This window comes from Lynx rufus, unplaced genomic scaffold (genome assembly GCF_022079265.1).
Source record: "Lynx rufus isolate CCGP_SWC_20201006 ecotype Redwood Valley unplaced genomic scaffold, mLynRuf1.p SCAF_2, whole genome shotgun sequence".
NCBI classification, from domain to species: Eukaryota; Metazoa; Chordata; class Mammalia; order Carnivora; family Felidae; genus Lynx; species Lynx rufus.
Window position 1 is genome coordinate 125,539,231 of NW_025814834.1, and position 26,400 is coordinate 125,565,630.

A 26,400-nucleotide genomic window follows, 5' to 3' on the forward strand; every position below is an offset into this window, starting at 1 on the left:
TTCCCAGAATTAGTGAAACAAGAACGGACAGAAGTATAAGCATATAAAACTAGTTACATCCAAACAGCGAGGGTAAGTGAAACTTACAAATTACCAATACTACCTTGAAATTAAAAACTATAAAACAAACTGCATTTTAGCAGCTTCCAGCCAGTGAACTCACAAGGGTAGGCAGTGTGCTAAGTGAGGGAGGGGCAAGTCTTGCACTAACACCATAAAGGCCTGTGACCCAATGAGTTGAGTTTGACAGTTCTTGCCACAAGTGAAAACAAAAACAAAACTGCATCTTGGATCATGAAAACAACTTACTGTATCTTTTGTTTTACTCCTCCCTTTTCAGTAAACACACACTTTCTTGGAAGCACACCTTTCTTTTTTAAGATAGGGCCCAAAGGAACAAGAGCTGTGTCTTCTGCATCTGTCTTTTTTTTTATGCCTTTAAAAAAAAATTCTAAGTCCACCTATATACAGGACAAACCCACTGCCATCTATAAAATGTAATGTATCAAATTCTACTTTCTCTCCTGACTTACATTTATAATTTGAAACTAAATTCTGGGTCACAACCCGCATTAAATTCCTCAATCAGTTAGACAAAAGAAAAGTATGTCCAGATTCCTACTCAGATTACATCCATTCTTAGTCATTTGAAACTTTTTTTTCCCTCCCACCCCAGCTGCTAAGATAAGCTCCCCAGGCTTGCCATCCTTCTAGTGTTAACCTCTTCCTTGCCAAATTCTGGATTCCAGGGCTATAGGGATTTTGAAAAAGGAATAAAGACTGAAGGAAATAAAGGCATTAATCTCTATTTATAGAGAGAAACTAAAAGCAAGTCTCCCAGCAGCCCCAAGTCAAAGGATTCAGGTTAGAAGCGTCACAGACTTTCAAAACAAAAAGGAACTTTTAGTGATCAGTCTACCAAACCTCCTTTTACAAACAAGGAAACAGAAAATACTACATATCAAAATAATTCCCTAACTGAACAATTCCTTAAAATTCCACATTCTAGATGCAAAGTAGCTACTGGAAAATGCAAAGAACAGAAATTTTACAATAACTTGTTTCAGAAACATATCCCACTCTTCATCTGTCTAGGGGGCTTCACTGTGAATTTTATTTCTATGTAGTGCAAGTGAAAGCATTCATTCATTCCATAAACATATGTTGAGTGCCTACTATGTGAAAATAGCAGGGGTGGGAGGAAGTAACAAAATCCCCAGCCCTCAGTGAGCTTACATACTAGAGAAGGAAAGGAGAAAGACAATAAACAAAAGAAATAGGCAATAAGTGAAACATAGGGGCGCCTGGGTGGCTCAGTCGGTTGAGCGTCCGACTTCAGCTCAGGTCATGATCTCACAGCTTGTGAGTTCAAGCCCCACGTCGGGCTCTGTGCTGACAGCTCAGAGCCTGGAGCCTGTTTCAGATTCTGTGTCTCCCTCTCTCTCTGTCCCAACCCACTCACATTGTCTCTGTCTCTCTCAAAAATAAATAAACATTAAAAAAAAATTTTTTTTTTAAATAAGTGAAACATAGCATGCAAGCTGGTAATAAGTGCTATGAAGAAAAACAAAGCAGAGAACAGAAATAGGGAGTAGGGTTGGGGGCTGGCAGTGACTTAAAGACAGCAATTGGGGAAGGCTCCCTGACTGAGAAGGTAACATGTGAGTAAAGACATGAAGGAGGTAAGGGAACAGCCACACAGATGTCTAGAGGAAAAATATTACAGAGAAGGCAAGGTCAAAGTCTCTGAAGTAAGGGCCTGCCTGGGACGCTCATGGAAAGGAAAGGAAGGTAATACAGTTGGAATGCATGAGGCGGAGAGCAGCTGGAGATGAGTTCTTAAAACTTAAAATTCTCTAAATCTTAAAGCTCTTATCACACACACAAATTCTATAATTATGTACAGTGATCGATATTAGCTAGACTTATTGTAGAGATATCAGGAAGCCAGATCTTGTACGTTCCTGTAGGCCACTGGAAGCACTCGGGTAAGATGGACTTACTCTAAATAAAATGAAAGTCATAAAAGGTATTGAACAGGAGAATGATGTGACCAGACCTAGGTTTTAACATGATGACTCCAGCTACTGATGTACCGAAGACAGGAGTAGCATCTCAAGACCAGCTGAAAGTCTAGAACAATTATCTAAACAGAAGACCACAGGGGCTTAGACTAGTGGGGTATCACTGGAATAACAAAAAGTCATTAAATTCTGGATACTTTCTGAAAGTCTTGCCAATAGGATGTGCTGACGAACTGGATGTGGTAGATGAGAAAAACCTACAAACATACAATATATCATGATCCATACAATACAGACATGTATATATAATAAACTGCATTCATTTGAAGTGTACAATTCAAAGAATTTTGACAGATGTATTTATCTATGAAACTACTGCCACCATCAAGAAACAGATCATTTCTTTCACCCCCAAAAGATTTCTCACACTCCTTTTTCACTCCCTAGCAAGCACTGATGTGCTGCTCTCTGGCACTATAAATTAGTTAGCAGTTTTTAGAACTGTGTGTAAATGGAATCTTAACAGTATAAAAGTCTTTAGAGGGGCGCCTGGGTGGCTCAGTCGGTTAAGCGTCCGACTTCAGCTCAGGTCACGATCTCACGGTCCGTGAGTTCGAGCCCCGCGTCAGGCTCTGGGCTGATGGCTCAGAGCCTGGAGCCTGCTTCTGATTCTGTGTCTCCCTCTCTCTCTGCCCCTCCCCCGTTCATGCTCTGTCTCTCTCTGTCTCAAAAATAAATAAAACGTTAAAAAAAAAGTCTTTAGAGCCTGGCATCTTTCATTCAACACAATAATTTTGAGATTTATCTATACTGTTGCATGCCTCATTGGATGATTGATGATTCCCTTGTATTCCTGAGTAGTGGCATATCCCCTATATAGTTATACCACATTTTGTAATACATTCGCCCACTGATGAACGTTTGGGCTGTTTGCAGTTTGGGTCTGTGATATTGTGGGACGAGGAATACATATTTGGGGGCACCTGGGTGACTCAGATGGTTATGCATCAGACTCTTAAATTTCAGCTCAGGTCACGATCTTCTGGTTTGTGGGATCAAGCCCCATGTTGGGCTCTGCGCTGACAGAGTGGAGCCTGCTTGGGATTCTCTCTCTGCCCCCTTGCCCTTCCCCTCCATTCTCTCTCTAAAAATAAATAAATAAACTTAAAAAAAAAAAAAAGAAATACAGGGGTGCATGGGTGGCTAAGTTGGTTACGTGTCCAACTTCAGCTCCGGTCATGATCTTGCAGTTTGTGAGGTCAAGCTCTGTGTCAGGCTCTGTGCTGAAAGCCTGCTTCAGATTCTGTGTCTCCCTTTCTCTCGCCCTCCCCGACTCGTGCGCTGTCTCTGTCTCAAAAATAAACATTAAATTTTTTTTAAGAAAATTTATTTTAAAAAAATACATATTTTCAAGCCACGAAAGAATCATTAAGGGTCCATCAATGGATAAAATGGATGAAGGAAATGTGATGTATATATACAACGGAATATTATTCAGCCATTAAAAAGGAAATCTTGTCACTTGTGACAACATGGATGGACCCTGAGGGCATTATGCTAAGTAAACTAAACCAGACAAAGACAAAAACCATATAATCTCACTTATATGTCAAATCTAAACAAAGAAACAAATCGAACTCAGACAGAGAGAGCAGACTGGTAGTTGCCAGAGGCAAGGGTAAAGAGATGGGAAAAATGGATGAAGGAGGTCCAAAGGTACAAATTTCCAGTTATAAAATAAATAAATCATGAGGATAATGTGCAGCATGAGGACTACAGTTAATAATACTGTATTGCGGGCCACCTGGGTGACTCAGTTGGTTGAGCATCCGACTTTGGTTCAGGTCATGATCTCGCGGTTTGTGGGTTCGACACGGGGTCCTGTGACGGGCTCTGTGCTGGCAGCTCAGAGCCTGGAGCCTGCTTTGGATCCTGTGTTTCTCTCTTTCTCTGCCCTTCCCCCAATCATGCTTTGTCTCTCTGTCTCTGTCTCTCTGCCTCTCTCTCTCTCTCAAAAAGAAACATTAAAATAAATTTTTTTTTAATAATACTGTATTGCGGGCCACCTGGGTGGCTTGGTCGGTTGAGCACCCAACTTCATTCAGCTCAGGTCACAATCTCACGATTTGTGAGTTCAAGTCCCGTATCAGACGCTCTGCCATCAGCATGAAGCCCACTTTGGATCCTGTGTTTCCCTCTCTCTCTACCCCTCCCCCATTCATGCTTTGTCTGTCTGTCTGTCTCTCTCTCTCTCTCAAAAAGAAACATTAAATTTTTTTAAATAATATTGTATTGCGGGCCACCTGGGTGGCTTGGTCGGTAAGTGTCCGACTTTGGCCCAGGTCATGATCTCGGGTTCCCCTGCATCAGACTGTCTGCTGTCAGCACAGAGCCTGCTTCAGATCCTCTGTCCCCCTCTCTTTGTGACCCTCCCCCACTCACACGTGCTCTCTCTCTCTCTCAAAAATAAGCATTAAAAAAAATAACAATACTGTATTCCATATTTGATTTTTTTTTAATGTTTACTTATTTTTGAAGGAGAGAGAGACAGAGTGTGAGTGAGGGAGGGGCAGAGCGAGAGGGAGACACAGAATCCGAAGCAACCTCTGGGCTCTGAGCTGTCAGCACAGAGCCCGACGCGGGGCCCCGTGTTGAACCCACAAACTGCAAGATCATGACCTGAGCCAAAGTCAGATGCTCAACCGACTGAGCCACCCAGGCGCCCCTGTATTGCATATTTGAAAGCTGCTAAAAGTAAATCTTAAAGTTCTTATTACACACACAAATTCTATAATTATGTACAGTGATCGATATTAGCTAGACTTATTGTAGCGATCATTTTACAATGCATACACATATCAAACCGTTACCTTGCGCACCTGAGACTAACATTATGTCAACTATACCTCAATTAAAATATACATATTTTGTTGGTCTTCCTCTGGTTCCTGGCACAAAGCTCCTAAAATCTTTGGAATCTTTTGAGCAATCATGGTGACAGGAACATCTTTTGTTATTCATAATAAGCCCCCTTTCAACCACACCTGACTTCATATTAATTAAATGGCTGCCATGGGCTCCTTGACACCTACAGATTGGGGGCCATTGCCAGAGGAACCAACTATGTAACTAAAGGGTGGAAACTACCAGCCCTACCCCTGACCTTGGGGGATGGAGACTGAGTTGGACCACCAACGGCCGATGATTTAATCAATCATGCTTACATAATGGAGGCTTCACAAAAACCCTAGGTTATGGGGTTTGGAAGGATTTCCAGGTTGGTGAACATATCCTCGTGCCAGCAGGGTGGTGCACCCCAAACTCCTGGAGAAATGAAGCTTCTGCACATGGGATTCTCAGATCTCTCACACGTCTTCATCTGACTGCTCATGTGTATTCTTTATAATATACTTTATAATAAACCAGTAAGTAAGTAAAGCATTTCATTGAGTTTTATAAGCCATTATATGGCAACCTCTGGAATCTGAGGAGGGGGTTAAAAACTCTCAATTTGAGGGGCGCCGGGGTGGCTCAGTCGGTTAAGCGGCTGACTTCAGCTCAGGTCATGATCTCCCAGTTCATGGGTTCAAGCCCCACGTCAGGCTCAGTGCTGACAGCTCAGAGCCTGGAGCTTGCTTTGGATTCTGTGTGTGTCTCTCTCTTTGCCCCTCCCCCTCTCATGTGCTTGCTCTATCTCTGTCAAAAATAAAAATAAACATTAAAAAAAAATTTAAAAACTCTCAATTTGTACCCAAGTTGAGCTGAAGTGTGGGTAACCTGGGGACCCACTACTTGTGACTGGCATCTTTAGTAGGGGGCAGGCTCATGGGACTGAACCTTTAACCTGAGGGTCTGTGCTAACTTGTAGACAACATCAGAACTGAATTAAATTGCAGGACACCCATCGGGTATCTGCAGAAAATGAGAGAACTGCTTGATGTGGAAAATCCGCATTTGGTATCAGAAGTGTTGTGAGCAAAAAACAGATCTTCGTAGTAATGGGTTAACGTGGACAAAGCTGATAGACACATTTGCAGACCAGTTTTTGAGTGAACATAGGTTTTCATTTCTCTGGGGTAAATATCTAGGAATGAAATAGCTGGATAGTGTGATTAGGTGTATGTTTAACTTTTTAAAAGAAACGGCTGAGGAGTTTTCTAAAATGATTGTAACATTTTACATTTCTACCAGCAGTTGATAAGAATTCCACATCTTTGCCAACACTCGGTATTATCAGGCTTTTAACACAGCCATTCTAATGGGTATATATAGGTAGTATCTCACTGTGGTTTTAATTTGTATTTGTCTGATGATTAATGATATCAAACACCTTTTCATGTGTTTATTAACCATTCATATATCTTTTGTTTTAAGAAGTTAATTGCCAAACTTAAGTTTCTTTGCGTTTTATCTTATTTTATTTTTCTGCCATACTGCTAGCTTTTAAGTTTCATTTTAAAAGCATGTATTAATTTCTTACATACAGTGAAAGGTCTTTCTGGGCTTATTCAGATGTGTTTAATTATTCCTCAGTATTGTACCATTTAAATTGTTTTAATAAAAAATGGTATTTGGTAATGTTACTTCCTCCTAATTACTTTTCACTGAAATCTGTCTTTATTTTTATCATTTATTTATTCTTCCTGTAAACTTAAATTTTCTGGTCAAATTTCAAAAGAAATTCGGGATTCTGGCACAAATAAGGTTAACCAACTTTGGAAGCACACGTTTTTATTCGGTCATCACATTCAGGATCATAGTAAGACTACTTTCCATTTAAATCTTCTTTTTTATCTTTCAGTAAAATTTTATAAATTTCTTTATTGATTAGTCTTCTTTTTTTCAATTAAGGTATTCTTTGATCCAATAGTAAATGGAACATTTTCCACTATATTACCTTATGTTATAGAAAAGTCACTAACTTTACCTTTTATCCAACTCTCATATGAATTCATATCTAAGTGTTTCATTTTCTCTTTTGGTTCAAGGTATAAGCATCCCGCCTACAAATAATGTGAACTGTATCTCTTTTTCCATCAATCTTGCTTCCAATTCTGTTACGTTTTATTATGTTGTCTTGAACTTGGCAATAACAAAAACAAAACAAAAAGTTAACTAATGGTGGTATTACAGAATCTTTATTTTATTCTCTTTTCACAGAAATGTCTCAGGCATTTCATTAAATAGCACGATATTGGCTATTGGTTTGGGTAGAAATTCTTTTTTTTTTTATTTTAACTAAAGTAATCTTCATCCTATTAAAGACATACTAACGTAAGGAATAAATATCGAGTTTTATCAGATTCTTCTGGCATCAGTTGAGATAATCATGTAGTTTTTAATATTTGAGCCCCTATCCATACATTTTTTTTTAATTTTTTTTAATGTTTTTTATTTATTTTTGAGACAGAGAGAGACAGAGCATGAACGGGGGAGGGGCAGAGAGAGAGGGAGACACAGAATCGGAAAGAGGCTCCAGGCTCCGAGCCATCAGCCCAGAGCCTGATGCGGGGCTCGAACTCCCGAACCGCGAGATCGTGACCTGGCTGATGGACGCTCAACCGACTGCGCCACCCAGGCGCCCCAATCATGTAGTTTTTAATATTTGAGCCCCTATCCATACATTTTATTCAACAGAGAAATTCTATCTGATTATGACATTGTTCTTTTCATACCCTGTTGAATGTGATTTGCTAGAATTTCATATTGGCTTCCCATAACTGAACGAGGTCTATAACAACTACTATTTTGGTGCTTTGTCCAATTTGTTATTGGCACAGAATGAACCGCGTAGCTGTCCATTTGTATGCAGGTATACTATGAAACAGTTTAACACAGAAAATGATTTCCTGGAGAGCCTGGAAGAACGTGTCCATAAAACTATTTAGGTTTTTGTTTTGTTGGTTTTGAGGAAATGGGTTTGTAGTTCTCATAATTAAAGAAATGGAAAAGCTATTTGACTGTACAAGTGTCTATTCACCTAGCAAGTATTTATTGAGTACCCATCTAGGCAGCAGGCCCTAGAGTTTCGATAGTGGGCAAAACAGCCATCAATGCTACCCTCAGAGAGGCTGGGGGAAAAGAGACACAAATAGTCAGAATCATTGTTAACAGTATTAAGTATATGAAGAAAAGGTATAGGGAACTATGAACACATATGGCATAAATACCCAAACTAAGTCTGTGAAGACTAAGAGATAGTTTCCTCACGGACGTGAAATTTTTGAGTTGAAACTTAAAGATACATAGAAATTAACTGTTCAAAACAAGGGAAACCGCATTCTGGGCAAAATAAATAGGAGGTACAAAGGTCCTACAGCGAAAGAAGACTGTGCGTGAGGCAAACAGAAACATCAGTCAGCCCAGGGCGCGGGAACCAAAGGAGTAAGGCCACAGGGCTGGAGAGGCAGGCAGACGTCAAAGGATTCGAAGGCAAGCAGAAGGTATTTTTACCTTAAGAACAATGGAAGCTAGTTAAGGGAACTTCAAATAGAGGAGCACAATCATATTCTTCTACTTCGCTCGTTGATTTTTATGCTTTACATTTGCTAGGAAATTTTAGATTTCATCAAGATGTCTAAGAATAGTACCATAAAACTTGCAAAGCAGTCTCATAATTTTTTAGATCTCTTCCCAATTTATAGTATTCCTTTTTAGTCTGTAAAGTCATTTCCTTTTTATTTTTTATTTTTTTGGATTTGCTACAGGTTCTCCTGTATTTTATTGGGATTTTGTAAGAAATCCATTCTTGGCCCCTACTTTCACTTGCTCAGTAAGGAACGAACAAAGTAAAAATTCCTGCCATCTTCTTTGGGGGTAGTGAGGAAAACGACCTCTTTGTGTCCTCGAGCAAAAGTTCTTCACTAAATCTTTCTCATCTTGGGTTTTCTTTTGTCCTGTTCTCTTTGTTTCTCCCTCATCTACATTAACGTCCTTATTTTTAGTTCTGTGCCATTTTGCTGAATTGGCAGATCACCCTCCAGCCTGTATAATCCTACTCAAATCAACAGAAGAAAAAAAAATACACAACACAATTACTGCCTTTGTGACTCTCCTATTGTCATTGTTAAGCTATTACAGCAGTGCTTCTAAGAGACTGTCCTGTATCAGAAGTCACTGCAACAGGCTTCGGTGTACCTTTAAAGATTAAAGAAAAAAGAGGGGCACCTAGGTGGCTCAGTCAGTTAAGCATCAGGTCATGATCTCACAGCTCTTGGGTTCGAGCCCTGCATAGGGCTCTGTGCTGACAGCTAAGAGCCTGGAACCTGCTTGGGATTTTGTGTCTCCCACTCTCTGCCCCTCACCCGCTCACATTCTGTCTCTCTCAAAAATCAACAAACATTAAAAAAATTTTTTAAAGAAAAAAGAGAGTACCTTTATGGTCAAGGTAAAACTCACGGTACTGCATCTGCATTATAATGTCTTTTAATTTTTTTTTTAATGTTAATTTATTTTTGAGAGAGAGAGCATGAGCAGGGGAGGAGCAGAGAGAGAGGGAGACACAGAATCTGAAACAGGCTCCAGGCTCTGAGCTGTCAGCACAGAGCCCGACGCGGGGCTCGAACTCACAAACCGTGAGATCATGACCTGAGCCAAAGCCGGACGCTCAACCGACTGAGCCACCCAGGCGCCCCAACATCATAACGTCTCTTAATAGTATCTAAGAGGCCAAGCAATTAAAAAATAACATTTTCAGAGGACAGTGAGATTTCAGTGTGTGTGAATGTGTATGCCCAGAAACTAATCCAGCAGAATTAACACATCAATACTTGGGTAATGTAATGTCCAAATGGAACAGTTACAGAGAGATCTTTTGGAGAGGTTATCAATCCTCCAAAGAGACTTCAGATTACAATTTTGCAATGAGGCAGTCAACTGCCCTAAAAGCCAAAATGAAGTGATGCCAAGTGACTTCACTGCACTTTAATTCCCAAACAGAATCCCTTATAGCTACACACTCTGACCACCTAAAAATTGCACCAGATCTCCAGGATTGGAACATTACTTCAGTTAGTGCTAACTATACTCAGTTTACCTCCTGTCTCTCTCATTCATTCCGTTCTCATCCCTTCCCTGAAAGGGGAAGTTGGGAGAAACAAGCAAGGTCCTCTCTTTGCAGGAAAATGAGAAATCAACAGTTTCTAGTTCTGCTCAGGAAAAAAAGGCACGGTGAGCTCTCTCTCCTTTCTGTAAGCAAAGACTATCCCTCCAGAGCAAAAAATGATTTCAGTATGTCTGTAATTGGCTATTCTTATGAAATGGAAGAATACTTCAGAATCCCTATTGTGAGCTAAGAAAGTAATCCTGGAGAAATACTCATTATCTATCCATTCTCATTTCTATTTAACCAATTCGGGGACTGAGATTGGGGGATGGTCAGAGAGAAAAAACTACTCTGTACAGACACACTACTCTGGCAGTTAAGATCAGGTTTATTTCTACTATGTGCTTCTGTTCTCATAGAAAATGTACAGAAATAGAGAAGAAAATGCTAGAGAACAAAAAGCACCCACAATCCCACGATACAAAGGAAATATTATCTGGGATGATTTTCTCCTGCTCATGCTGTATATTCCCCAATCCCCAGGGGAATACAGCTGCATGACTGTACTGCCCACCTCCACCTCAAAAACACCTCTTTAAATGATGTCTATTTCTTTACAAGGGGCAAAAATCTCAAGTGAAACACTGTTCCTGTAGTGATCTTCATTATAACACTTTCAGGAACACTGGTATCAAAAAGTGAGCCTTATGGAACCTCATAAATGAAAGAGGGAAATTTTTTGAAGGCATATAATACTGTACACAACTTTTAAAGACTTAAAAATCTACAGAGTTTTGGCTATTCTCTAAAAAAAATATACATTACAAAAAGTATTTCAAGAAGATAAAGAATATCTGAAGAGACCCAAAGCCAGATTGGAAAAAGTAAGTCGCTTATCTATATACCCTCAGAGTCATTTAGGATGAGCTCGTTTTTAGAGGTGAAAGCCTAAAATAATCCTTATATAAAGTCAATCAGTTCATTCTACAGACTGACCTAATCCTGATAACAAAACTTAATAAAAATAGCCTCTCTAAATACAAAAGCTAAACCAATTTCACTTATGCAGATACACTTTTCTTTACAAAGAAAAAAATCTGGGGCGCCTGGGTGGCTCAGTCGGTTAAGCCACTGACTTCGGCTCAGGTCATGATCTCGCGGTCCATGAGTTTGAGCCCCGCATCGGGCTCTGTGCTGACAGCCCAGAGCCTGGAGCCTGTTTCGGATTCTGTGTCTCCCTCTTTCTCTCTCCTCCCCTGCTCATGCTCTGTCTCTCTCTTCTCAAAAAATAAATAAACGTAGGGGCGCCTGGGTGGCGCAGTCGGTTAAGCGTCCGACTTCAGCCAGGTCACCATCTCGCGGTCCGTGAGTTCAAGCCCCGCGTCAGGCTCTGGGCTGATGGCTCAGAGCCTGGAGCCTGTTTCCGATTCTGTGTCTCCCTCTCTCTCTGCCCCTCCCCCGTTCATGCTCTCTCTCTGTCCCAAAAATAAATAAACGTTGAAAAAAAAAATTTTTAATAAAAAAATTAAAAAAATAAATAAATAAATAAACGTTAAAAAATTTTTTTAAAAAAATCAGCAAATTGAATGTAGATATCAACTAAATTGATTGAAAGGAATAATATATTTGTAAATAATTCACCCAGAATTTCCAAGTTATTCTGGATGGATATCCTTCCAATTGTTTAGAAAGTATAACCCCAAAATGTTACAATGATGAAAAATGAAATCCAACCCCATAATCTTCTAGATAGGTTATCTGGTCTTTTCTTAATATTAGGGGACTTAAGGATTGAAGCCTACACACACACACACACACACACACACACACACACCCTAAATGTAATACAACACTTCCAAAGTATTCATTTCCTGCCCCAACACGGACTAAATGAGGGTACTCATGACTCACACCTTATCTGCCATGCTACTGTGATGTCGTTCGCATCCATCACTCACCATCACTCCCTCCTTACCCATTTTATTTGGCCCAGGCACCTATGTCAGCACCAATCCATTAACATCCAATATGTCACATTATTGCCACCTGCTGCTGCAAAATGTTCTTCTTCTTTTAAGCAACTAACGTAACATTTAAAAATGCATTTGGGGTCACCAGGGTGGCTCAGTCGGTTAAGTGTCCGACTTCAGCTCAGGTCATGATCTCACCGCTTGTGAGTTCGAGCCCTGCATCAGGTTCTGTGCTGACAGCTCAAGGCCTGGAGCCTGCTTCTGATTCTGTACCTCCCTCTCTCTCTGCTCCTCCCCCACTTGCACTCTGTCTCTCTCTTAAAAATAAACATTAAAAAATTTTTTACAAATGCATTTGGGGCACCTGGGTGGCTCAGTTGGTTGGGGATCCAACTTCGGCTCAGGTCATGATCTCACAGCTTGTGGGTTGGAGCCCCGCATCGGGCTCTGTGCTGACAGCTCAGAGCCTGGAGCCTGCTTGGGATTCTGTGTCTCCCTCTCTCTCTGCCCTTCCCCCACTCATGCTCTGTCTCAAAAATAAATAAACAGGAAAAAAAATGCACTTGGATTGGGGCACCTGGCTGGCTCAGTCAGTAGGGCGTGCGACTCTCAATCTCAGGGTTGGGAGTTCAAGCCCCACATTGGGCATAGAGATTATTTAATAAATAATAATTAACAAAATGTATTTGCATCATGATACTGTAAATCATTACTTTAAAAGAAATGAGGGCTACCTATATGAAGAAACATCATAGTAATCTGAGCAGGCATGTCACAGTAACCTAAGGGCTAGGACATTAGTTTGCAAGACATCATCCCTACCAACAGATGAGGGAAAGAACACAGATGTACTACCATACACAGATTATTAATCAGTTAAAACAACTTTTCCCACCCGTTATATAAGAGAACACTGACAATTCTACTCTTTCAACCTCAGGGACACTGGTGCCAAGTAATGTTAAAGGAAAAGAATGGGCGGAGATCGGCCAGTCACTTCAACTCCCAGGCAGCAGCTTGGGTAAAGAAAGGATCTTTACTACAGTGATCACGCTACACCATGCACAAGGCCTATTCTAACATTAAAACCTAATCCTGGGGCGCCTGGGTGGCTCGGTCAGTTAGGCATCTGACTCTTGATTTCGGCTCAGGTCATGATCTCATGGTTTGTGAGATCAAGCCCTGCACTGGGCTCTGCACAGACAGGGTGGAGCCTGCTTTGGGTTCTCTCCCTCCCCTCTCTTCTCTCTGCCCTTCCCCGGCTCATGCTGTCTCTCAAAAGTAAATAAGCAACAACAACCAAAGCCCTGAATCCTTATTCTTATATACATCCTCAAGAAGTATTTGAGAATATTAGTCAAATTAGCTGTATATGCTCACATAGAAAATCAACAAAAAGCCCAACTATGATTTTCAGTACAGAGAATCATTCACAGTGCTCTAATTGCCTTTTCTCCACACTACTGCCTCAAAAGAAGCTTCTTGGCTGTATTTCAGTCCAACTGAAGAAAATGATTAAATGCATTATTTGCTCATTCTTTACCAGTATTTGTCTACTTAAAATATAGTGAATACTACCAAAACTAGCACCAGACTTATCTCCTATTATAGCTTATTTTCATTTTTAGTCACTTAAAGTTCCAATACCCATTTATGTGAACCTACCAAAATGCTACATTTGCATATTTTAAAAGGAAAGACTTAAAAGGCTATTTTCAACTACACTTCTAACGCTATTAGAATCAGTGTAAATAGGGGTGCCCAGTCGGCTAAGCGGCCGACTTCGGCTCAGGTCATGATCTCGCGGTCTGTGAGTTCGAGCCCCGTGTCGGGCTCTGTGCTGACAGTTCAGAGCCTGGAGCCTGTTTCAGATTCTGTGTCTCCCTCTCTCTGACCCTCCCCCGTTCATACTGTGTCTCTCTCTGTCTCAAAAATAAATGTTAAGAAATAAAAATAAAAAAAAAAGAATCCGTGTAAATATACTGACAAGAGAATTGTCCCTTCACAATCAACATAAACAAAGAAAGAAAAAGTAAGTGTTCTGTGAGCTTAAGCACTTTGCCTTAAATATTTAAAAATAGTAGTTCTCACATTTATTTAGGTGATGGAGTACCAGAACCATTTATGAAACATTTACATGTGTAATTTTTTAAAGAATATTTAATTTTAAGTATCTGGAGCTGGTGTGATTAATAGGTTTCAATTATTTAATAACAGTTCTAGAAGAAAATGTAAATTGAATCCATTTTCTGAAAACTGGAAAATAATTATTACTTCATTAATTTATCGTCATAAGCGAACTCACTTATCTTAGCAATCGTTTCTCCCTCCGCCTCCCCCAGAATGGCTATCCACAAAAGACACACAATACCAAGCGTTGGTGAGGATATGGAGAAACTGGACTCCTCATACACTGCACTGCCGGCGGGAACACAAGGTGCTGCGGCCACTTTGGAAAACAGTCTAGCAGGTTCTCAAATGGCTAAACACAGACGTACCACAGTACTCAGCAATTCTGCAGCTAGGTATAGATCCAAGAGAACAGAAAACACATATTCACATACAAACTTGTATAACAGCATTATGCATAATAGTCAAGAAGGAGAACTGCTCACTTTCCTCCTGTATTATACTGTAGATTCCTTGAGTCTGGGGGTTAATATCTTTGTATTCCTCACAATGCTGTGGACATAAATGTCCATCAACTGGTGAATGGATGAACACAATGTGAAAGCCACACAGCGGAACGTGATCCCACTCTGAAAAGGAATGAAGAGCTAATACTTTGCTAAGACAATGCATGAACCTTGGAAACACGCTAAGTGAAAGAAGCCCAGACACAAAAGGCCACATATTGTAGAAATCCACACGAAATGCCCAGAAGAGGTCAACCGATAGGGACAAACAGATTACTGGTTGCCAGGGACTCGGCAAAGATAAGAAAGGCAAGTTCTTGCTAGTGAACATCAGTCTCTTTGTGGGGTGGTAAAAAGTCTCCTGGAATTATAGATTGGTGATAGCCACACAACTTTGTGGATATACTAAAAGCACTGAATCGCACACTATTAAAAGGTAAATTTTACTATATATAATTATAGCTCAATTTTTTAAAGTATCGAACAAACATACAAAAAGTACAGGTGGTAACACTTACAGAGATATTAAATGAAGCCTCTTTTAAATATTTTATCTATCATGAAACTTGCTCACCCATATGCCTGGTACGTATGTGTTTATGACATAAACATTTTTATTACAAGTAACGTCACAACTAGTAACCCATAACTTTTACCACGTTTCAATGTACCCATCAAAAGTTTAGATTAAAAAAGACTTAAAAAGAAGTGCTGCAAATGAAAACAAAACCAAGTATGGGATTAAACCAATTACCCACACTATTCCCTTAGGGTGGTTCACGAATCACTGGTAAATTTTGAGCACTGTAAAAGATCCCGATTCCAGACTGACTTACACAAGGTAAATATCATAACTTTTGGACACCGATTTCTACCAACAAATCAATGACTGTTTGTTTTTATTCTGTACCACAATAAATGTCTAACACCTAATATTGAAGCTTTTGCTAGGTCTCAATTCTATCAATTCCTTTCTGGAAAAAAAAAAAAAATTTCTACAGGAACTCAGAACAACTGCATGTAATAAGATCTTACTAACTCAATATTACTGGAGGACTGTATGAATTATTACTACATTAAAATAACAATGTGTGAATTATTAATATACTAAAATAATCTTACTATTCCTACTACACAGAGTAATTCACTTTAATCCTAGCAAAGTATACTGACTTGCCAAGCCAGAATCTGCCTTGGTCTAAAGTCAACAACTATTCTCCAAGCAGTTATTTCCACAGTATTGTGAGGAATACAAAGAAATTAACCCCCAGATTCAAAGAATCTATAGTATAATACAGGAGGAAAGTGAGCAGGTAATATAAACTGGGGACAGACTATAAATGTCGAGAATCTTACAGTTTAACCTATATGAGGAAACCATTAAGGGATGTGAATCATCGACTCCTATGTTAGGCAAGCAGAGTACAGGTACAGGAAGACCAGCCGGGAGACTCACACAACAGTCCGGATGATAAGGATGGAGAATCTAAATTAAATAATGGCAGGGGAAGGACAGATGAGGAAAGGTTCCTGCATCTTATTTATAAGGTAGAACCAACGGGATTTGGGTGGCTGCATAGAGAGGAGGCAATGTCACTTAGAAGTTAAGGCTTGCTAGGATTTGAAAACACATTCCTGGGTTAGAGGTTTGGCCCTGACCCATTTCAGCTGTTGATGTTAGGCAAGGACTTCATGTCTACGGGTTTCCGTTTCCTCTGTAAAATGGAGATAATAATAGTGTCTACATGTCATAGGGTTGTTGTAAGGATTGAATACATGTAAAGCCTGCTACATAGAATGACAAGGTTAACCATAATCTCACAGACCATGACAGGAAATACAGGAAGAACTGTAAATGGGGATAAGCATGGAGATTAGCTAAGTATACTCGATTTCTGCTTGGGCCCCACAGACAGAATCTGTAAGTCTAGAGAATGGTGAATGCCACAACAGGATTTGTGGAAGCAAATTAAAATATAACGAAAAATTTCCAGCTATGAAACGCCTTGAACACCATGCTACAGGATTTGGACTTAATAAAAAACCTACTGTCTCCTAAATATAGAGTTCGGAGTTTATCTACTGTATCGTGCTATTTATTTCCTAGGTGAGAAAACTAAGACGCGCAAAATGAAGAGACATCCCAAAAGTCACACCACTCATTGATATACAAAGTATAAGCATGTTAACAGATTAAACGCTGGCTCTCTACTCCTCCCCATTCAACAGACAGCTGCATCTTCTGACGCCAATACCAGCCAAGTCCCCAAGACATGATGCTGAAGGTTGGAGTAAACAGATTTGGCCGTCCAGGGCGCCTGTTCACCTGGGCTGCTTTTAACCCTGGCAAAGTAGATATGTCACCACCAATTATCCCTTCATTCTCCTCAACTATATGGTCTACCTATTCCAGTATGATTCCAGCCATGGCAAATTCAATGGCACAGTCAAAGCTGCGAATGGCTAAACTTTTCCCCAACGGACAGCCCATCTCCTCTTCCAGGAGTGAGATCACACCAACATCAAATAGGGTGATGCTGGTGCTGAGTATGCAGTCGAGTCTTCACCACCATGGAGAAGGCTGGGGCTCACTTGAAGGGTGGGCCCAAGAGGGTCACCATCTCTGCCCCTTCTCCTGATGCTCCCATGTTTGTGATGGGCACGAACCACGAGAAGTATGGTAACTCTCTCAAGATTGTCAGCAATGCCTCTTGCACCACTAACAGCGTGGCTCCTCTGGCCAAGGCAATCTTGATAACTTTGGCAACATGGAAGGACTCATGACTCATGACTCCATGCCATCACTGCCACCCAGAAGACCATGGACGGCCACTCTGGAAAGCCGTGGCATGACAGCTCAGGGGCCACCCAGATCATCATCCCTGCTTCTACTGGCACTGCCACGGTGTAAGAAAGGTCATCCGTGAACTTAACAGGAAGCTCACAGGCATGGCCTTCTGTGTCCCTACCCCCAATGTGTCAGTCATGGATCTGAACTTCTACCTAGAAAAAGCTGCCAAACACCACGACATCAGCAAAGAGGGGAAGCAGGCACTAGAGGGCTCCTTTAAGGGCATCCTGGACTACACTGAGGACCAGGTTGTCACCTGCAACTTTAATAAGTGACACTTACTCTTCCACCTCTGATGCTGAGGCTGCATTGCTCTCAATGACCACTTTGTCAAGTTCTTTTCCAGGTATGACAAATAAATTTGGCTCAGCTACCAGGTGGTGGGCCTTATGGTCCACATGGCCTCCAAGGAATAAGAGCCCCCTGGACCACCAGCCCCAGCAACAGCAAGAGGTAAAGAGAGGCCCTCAGCTGCTGGGGAGTCCTTGCACCAACTCATCCCCCAACACAGTGAGACTCTCCCGACCTCCACAGTTTCTAGCCCAGACCCCCTTGAAGAAGGGGAGGGGCTTGGGGAGTCCTACCTTGCCAAGTACCATCAATAAAGTATATTGTCCACAGCCAAAAAAAAAAAAAAAAAAATTAAATGCTATTCATACTCTTCATTTGCTTAACAAAACTGAATCCTTAAATGAAACTTCCTTCTCTCTCCATCATTATGGTAATGGAAAATTTGAAAGTACTGGCATAAAAATTAAAAGGATTTAATGTAATGAAGTAATGATGTTTATAACATAGGTTTTCAACAAATATCATTAAATCTCTTCTTTAAAAAATAAGCAAGTACAGAATTTTAGGAAAAATTATTTCACTGATATGATCAATTTTTGTTTATCTTATTTTGAAATTAAAAGAATTTTTATTTTTATTTTTTTTAATTTTTTTTCAACATTTATTTATTTTTGGGATAGAGAGAGACAGAGCATGAACGGGGGAGGGGCAGAGAGAGAGGGAGACACAGGATCGGAAACAGGCTCCAGGCTCTGAGCCATCAGCCCAGAGCCTGACGCGGGGCTCGAACTCCCTGACCGCGAGATCGTGACCTGGCTGAAGTGGGACGCTTAACCGACTGCGCCACCCAGGCGCCCCGTAATTAAAAGAATTTTTAGTATAGTTGACAAATTTTATGTTTTATTCTTTTTAAGTTTATTTATTTTTGAGAGACAGAGAAAACGAGTGGGGGAGGGGCAGAGAGAGTGGGAGAGAGAATCCCAAACAGACCCCTACTTTAAGCACGGAGCTGATGTGGGACTCGAACTCCCAAACCGCAAGATCAGCATCTAAGCCGAAACCAAGAGTCGGATGCTTAACCAACTGAGCCACCCAGGTACACCAAGACATGACAAATTTTAAATATGAAAATGTGTCTTGAATGGTAATTTTAAAATTGTTTTAGTCAAGTAAATATATTTTCTAAAATACATGTTACAGAACTGTAACATTTGTTTTATTTTGAGAAATATAGTTACAGAGACAGTAACAGTTATAAGAAGCTTTCTTTCTGTAGTCCTAAGACCCCAGTACACAAAGACACTGTATGAATTAATGGAGTATCTAGAAGACTCTGTTGTAAATCTCTAAAGGCCAGTAATGACCACTACTTTTTCTCTCTTTCCTTTTTCTTTTTATAATTTACTCCTTTCAGTGCATGCAGCCTTCCTTCTGGGTCCACTTCCGTACTAAGCTTCATATGCTTCCCCTGGGTAAGCACCATTACCCAGAACAAAGCTTCTCTCTCAGTACTCAACAAGGCACCATTACTATATTCTGTACATAAAACATTTCAACTCTAATCAGAAGCAAAGCTATATGGGCAAAAAATAAGACCAGCCAATGGGCAAAAGTTTTTGTAGACATCATAACCAGAACAATATAATAAATTATATGCGATGTCAAGGCCCTCAGAATCCTAGCTTTTAGTTTAAAAATAAGTTATATTGGGGCGCCTGGGTGGCGCAGTCGGTTAAGCGTCCCACTTCAGCCAGGTCACGATCTCACGGTCCGTGAGTTCGAGCCCAGCGTCAGGCTCTGGGCTGATGGCTCAGAGCCTGGAGCCTGTTTCCGATTCTGTGTCTCCCTCTCTCTGCCCCTCCCCCGTTCATGCTCTGTCTCTCTCTGTCCCAAAAATAAATAAACGTTGAAAAAAAAAATTAAAAAAAAAAAAATAAGTTATATTTTATAAAGAAGCTTGAATGCTTTAATGAAAGAATCTCCTTCCAGATCCGTGGTATCATAAGAACTATCTTCATTTAGTCCTTGAATCAGAGTAAAAATATGTTTTTAATTTACTGCACACCATTAACATAAGAATATGAATACCAAAGTTTATGAACTCTTTTGCAACCTAATTTAATCATACCCACACATTAATAAATGTTTGATTATTCTTGTTTTCATTTCAGACAAATTATATTGGACTTGATGTCCATAAAATTTTAAGATATTTCATTTTACTTCTAAGAAAACCCCATGTTGTGGTTTGCAACATCTCTCATTACTGAGGAAGAAAATTGCTGAGCCAAAAGAAACTAATTACAAAGAGATGAGGCAGTATAAAGAAATAATCTATGGGTATAAATTTTCAATTGTTGGTCCTGTAAGGGAAAATGGAACAGATTATTTTAAGTACTCAACAGTGAACTTTTAGCCTAAGTAGGCCATCCTCCTGACTACCATCTATTCAAGCAAAGGAGGAGGACTTTTAGGACAAGAAAGCCTGCCTTTTCTCACCAGAAGACCACGACAGGAAGGGTCAGCAGCACTTTACTTTGCATTTAAATGGTCCTACAACTAAACTGGGCCAAGAAGCATCCTGATAGAAAAATTGTTAAAAACTGATCGATTTTACCTGAAAGAATTCAAACAAGAACTGAACAAAAACAAAAAAACCCGTTTCATAACAGACATGAAGTGCCAAATGAAAATTATATTTACAGGGGCGCCTGGGTGGCTCAGTCGGTTGAGCGTCCGACTTCGGCTCAGGTCGCGATCTCGCGGTCCGTGAGTTCGAGCCCCGCGTCGGGCTCTGGGCTGATGATGGCTCAGAGCCTGGAGCCTGCTTCCGATTCTGTGTCTCCCTCTCTCTCTGCCCCTCCCCCGTTCATGCTCTGTCTCTCTCTGTCTCAAAAATAAATAAACATTAAAAAAAAAATTATATTTACATACACCCAAATGAAATTTACTTTATTGAAATAACATTTTTCACTAATTCCAAGTGCCAAGACATGTAATGCTAATTTGAGAACGCAGACTCTATGGGTTAACCAATTATTTTTTGGGAGTGACCTTGGTATGACTTACCACAACAAAATCAACTTTTCAGTAACACAGATGGTAGACCAGACACTGCCAATGTTTTAAGCTTGGAAAACGCTTTTAATTTTTTTTTTATTTCCCCATGCTGTGCTTACTGCTTTACATATGTCTCTGACTGCCAAAGAATTGTTAACTAATCGGCATGAGATTCATTTTGTTAGTACACAGCTGGGTACTTTAGTCATATAACATCTGCTTCTCAACCTATCTTCTGCCTTTGCTTCATCTGCCTCAAAACGGTTTCTAAAAGTTGTCACATTAAAGCATATATGCCTCCCAATATTTGCAAGTTGGACCCGATCATCATCACTATGTGTATTATTATTTTCCAAAATTATCAGTGGCTTCTGAATAACTAAAAACCATTCAGTAAACCTAAGTTGTGGAAAATCTGGCATTAACATCAATTTGTAAAACACAGTGGAGCCAAAGAATGAAGCTTAATAAGAGTCATGCAATAAACAGAGGTGCCTGGGTGGCTCAGTCAGTTGGGCGGCCGACTTCCGCTCAGGTCATGATCTCATGGTTCGTGGGTTTGAGCCCTGCGTCGGGCTCTGTGCTGACAGCTCGGAGCCTGGAGCCTGCTTCGGAATCTGTGACTCCCCCTCTCTCTCTGCCCCCTTCCCAGCTCATGCTCTGTCTCTGTCTCTCAAAAAATAAATAAACGTTAAAAAAAAAATTTTTTTTTAAGTCATGCAATAAACAGACGTTATTCTTTGCATATATATCTCTAAGCTCTTTGAGTGAAACTCTAATGGAAAAACAACTGAAGCTTCAAAATGTGAATATTAAAAAGAAAAAATTATATGATGTACACACAGGAAAGAACATTCTACATTCTGCATTCAAGGCTCAGATCTTCTGTACACTTTACTTTTTAATATAGAGGGACTAATTAACCAGTCCCTCAGTCACTTCAGGTGAGTGTTACTCCAGCATCCTACCAACACACAGAAAGGTGAGGCTCAAACATAGACATTCAACTCACGTTGCACACTATTCCAAGTGTTTGTTTCCAAATGGGTTGGAAGTCAATGAATATCTCTGTATAGGAATAACGTATGAGGGTAGTTAGATCTCAGGTCAGGCTCCAAAATGTGAATGAAGTAGAGACCTAATGACGGTATATAATACAAACACCCTTCCTACCACTGTCTGTAGAGCAAATTCTGCTCTAGAAATGAGCAGAATGAGCATGACAGACACGTCCCCCCTCACCTGCAAAGCAGAAGGAGCTCCACAGTCCAGTTTCCCTTTCCTCCCCCATCAGCCAAAAACCAACAGGATGAGCAGGTGGAAGGAGGTCTAATAATTGTAAAAAATTCCAACACCAAGAAGCTGGGTGGTAGGAGGCAGAACTAAAGAAGATCCTGCTGTTCTGAGTCCAATGAGGGGGGCAGGGGAAGTCCCAAACATAAGATACTAAGGGAGAATTAGTGACTTTGGGAACACCACCAACTTCGGGCTGTGGAAGCTGAAGCTTTTGGTCTCTCTCAAAGAACAGCAACACCTCAAACCACCCAAAGGACTCCAATGACGCTATAAGGTTGTGTTGCTGTCTGTCTAGGGGTCATCGTCGTCCATCTGGTTTTTGTTGTTTGGTGTGTTGGCTGGGGGAGGGGGGCGGTGGGGGTAAGGGACGCAGTCAGAAGGTGTAGCAGTTTTTTGTAAGAGTGGATAAGCCAACGAGATCAGAAAAATGACTGAAAAGCTGTTTTGCGAAATGTTAGCACCTAGATAATTCTAGAAGGACAAGAAGGACATAGCGGATCTGCTCTTGGCCTTACCTTGATAGGGATTAAAAGTGAGCACACTCACTTGTTCACTGCCTCAGCCTAATGAGGTGACAAGCACACCTGGTGACTGTTTTCAGTGCTCTGTCCTCACGCATAGCAGCAACCCAACTACTGCGGAAGGTACGACAGTTTTATGGGAGGGACCGGTGTGCTCGTCCCTTGTGGAGGTGAAAGATGAAGAATGATTACTGGTCTGAGGCCCATCCCATCCCCCCATGTCACAGTCGTCCTCATAGCTGGGGTAATGGCGGGACTGTGGCTAGGAGAGCAGTTAGCTATTACTGTGGTCCACGCCTCCTCGCTTTCTCCAGCTCTTGACATGATGCGGGAGACTTCAGAGATACCCTGCCACTATGAGAAAAAGAAACTTAAGTCACTGAAGACGACTCGCCAGACTTATGTGAAGTCATTTAAAATCTTTCTTTGCTTGAACCTTTGTTAGTTGGTCTTTCTTTTGCCTATAGCTAAATATAGCGCGATCCGATACGACTGCCATCTATAAAGCAGCACCATAAAACCCTCTTTCTACATTATTTTGATTCTCACTGCAATCGCCTGAAGTAGGCAGTGTTATTAGCCACATTTTTCAAAAGGGAAAACAGATTTATGGAGATGATCAAACTTGCCAACAGTTGGTGAAATGGCAAATTAGAATTTAAACCCAGATCTGTCTGAGGTCCAAGTCCATGTTCTTTCTGCTACCTTGATGCCCACCATCAACTGCTCCATCCTTATGACTGAGGAAGCAGCGAGGTCAAAGGAAATAGCCAGAGACTAGAGTCAAACCAGGCCTGGGTTTAAATCCTGACTCTACTAATTACTAACTATATATCACTGGGCAAATCAACTTCAGTTTTCTGAAGTATAAAATGGAGAGAATAACATGTCCTTCCAAAATTGTTGTGGCAATTGAATTCATTCGGGTGTTTCCAAAATAACTAAGCATGTTCCTGGCATATGAGATGTTCAAACTTCAGTTTCCCTTCCCCCTCTCCGTTCTATCATTTAAGTGCTCTGCGCAAAGCATGGAGAGAGAGAGAAAGAGAGAAAAGAGTCCATTTGTGTTCTCACAAAGCTCATGGCCAAGGGAGGTGACAAATAATACCATACAGTCATCTTAGAGGCTTACGTACGATGCTGGGAAACACAGAAGTGTCATGAAGTGACTGGAGGAAATGACCTCTGAACAGGCTTAAAGGAGCTTGCCCAGCCATGAGAAAGGGCGGGGCAACAAGCACAAGAGTGCTCTAGGCAGAGGGAACAGTCTGTGCAAAGGCACAGAGGGAAGAGAAAACAAGATATACTTCAGGAACTACAAGTCATTCAATATAACTGGGGCTCATCGAAGAGTGACCAGAGAAGGGGCTCGAGAGTTAGGCAAGGAACAGACTACAAAAATCCTTATACAGGGGCACCTGGGTGGCTCAGTTGAGCGTCTGACTTTGACTCAGGTCATGATCTCCCAGTTCTTGAGATCAAGCCACCACCCACCCCTCCTTCACGCTCTCTGCTCTCAGAACAGAGCGTGGTTTGGATTCCTTCTCTCCCTCTCTCTCTGCCCAACCCCACCCCACTCTCACAAACGTACGTACTCCCTCAAAAATAAATAAATATTTTAAAAATATTAAAAAAAAAAGTCCTTATATAAAAAAGGATGATTGCCAGTGAAGGTCGAGGGGGTATACTGAAGAAAGATCCCCCTCCCCCGCCGCAAAAGTCGTATACAAAGAGAAAGTAAGGAGACAAGCCTCTGAGCTTCTGAACTATTAACCATGCCACTCTAAATACAAGTTACAAAAAAAAAAAAAAAAGATTAATTCTATACATTTTTGGACTGAAAAAGTAAGTGAATATATGTAATACATATGTATTCAATATATACAAAGGTAGTAAACAGATAGTCCTGCCAGTGGCAGACCTGGTTAAGTAAGTGAATGAAAAATCAAGTAATCTCTAAATTCTGCCTTCTTTTCCTGTCTACTACCTGAGGGGGAAAAAAAATCTGAAAAACACAAATTAATTTCAAGATAATGAGATGGGCGAGAAAGAGAAAGAAGGGAGGAAAGCAAGGGTCTAGAAAAATCAAGTTATTTAGTTAGTTATGAATGAAGCAGTAATCCACTTAAAATGGAACAGATGCTTGCTCTAATTCCAACTCTACTATTCTTATTAAACATTAATAGATAAGGACAAGTTGAATTTCAAGCTTGTAAAGATTAAAAAAGAAATATTAAAATTTAAGCAATACTAACATTAAGCAATAGTTAGTAAAGTTACATTAAAAAAAAAAAAAAGTATTGTAAAAAGTAGGCCAAGCATGGGAGTGGGGAGAAAAAACATCAAAGGAATTAGATTTCTAAGACTGTTACTTTTCATTTCTTTATTTTACTTTTTTAAATGTTTATTTTTGACAGAGAGACAGAGACAGAGAGACAGAGTGCAAATGGGGTAGGGGCAGAGAGAGAGGGAGACACAGAATCTGAAGCAGGCTCTAGGCTCTGAGCTCAAACTTCTAAACGGTGAGATCATGACCAGAGCCAAAGTCAGATGCTTAATGGACTGAGCAACCCAGCACCCCCCCCTTAATTACTTTATTTTAAAACAGCCTTAAAATATTTGGTACAATATTGTTTTTATTCTTATTTGAATTCTTTGTCAATGCTATGTTCAAATGACTACAGATGCATCCTCACAAAAATTTGGAATGTCTTAGGGGGAAAAGGAAGACCTTTTCTTTTTGTGTATTACATACACACCCACACAAGTTACTTCACTCTGGGAGTAGAGACTGAATAAAACATAGTATGTAATTCATCTAGTCAAAGTAACTACCAGACTGATAATAATCAGTACCCTTCCAAGGAGCAGTTTGGAGTGCAGAACTGCAGCACAACAAAATGGGCTTTCCACTGCTTTTTAAATAAAAATTTTTCCAAAAAAGATTCAGAATTTTAAGAGTGACCTTGCTTTAATATAACTTGTGCAACTACAATTCCGCCCCCAAAGTGTTTCAACAAAACAACAGCAACAACAACAACAACAACAACAACAACAACAACAAAAGGATGTTTATTAAAGGATTACCACAAAGGGGGAAAAGTGCTGTTTCACATTCCCTTTGAAGTAGTAACATTATTACCCAGATCAACAGTTAAGTAACATCCTTTCCATTTTAAGTAAATGAAAAAGTTAACACCACTCCCAAATAGCCTAGCTTTTCATTTTGAATATTTTAAACCTCCTTGCTGACCTATGGATTAATTCATTAATCACTTGTAAATAAAAACACAGAATAAAAATCACTTAGGCTTTAAATATACGAGCTGCTGTGTAGAATCTTTACCCTTCTTACAAACCAACTGGCCATGAGAGAAATCTGCTTTTATCTCATTAAGGTTTTCATGTCCTAATTTGGTTCTCTACACATAACAAAATTTAATACAGAAGGCAATTACATGATTTCACCTAAATAAAAGTACATATTTTGCCAACATGCTGGAATTATAAAGAGCTTAATGAGAAGAAAATTATTGTTTTTTAGACTTTTTTCTGATCAAACTATAATTTCTGTAAATCTACAAAATAGTTTACATTATTCTATAAGAATTCTAATTATTCATCATTTTGAATTGCTCAGATATTAAATAATTCATCTGACATCAGCTGTCACAAAATGCACGTTTATATGCATGCTTTTCAACAAG

The 26,400-nt window shown here is 40.2% G+C and overlaps 1 pseudogene; it reads left to right on the plus strand.

Moving 5' to 3' along the window:
• Positions 1-16,950: 16,950 nt before the first annotated feature.
• Positions 16,951-22,881, plus strand: LOC124514271 (glyceraldehyde-3-phosphate dehydrogenase-like; annotated as a pseudogene).
• Positions 22,882-26,400: the final 3,519 nt, after the last annotated feature.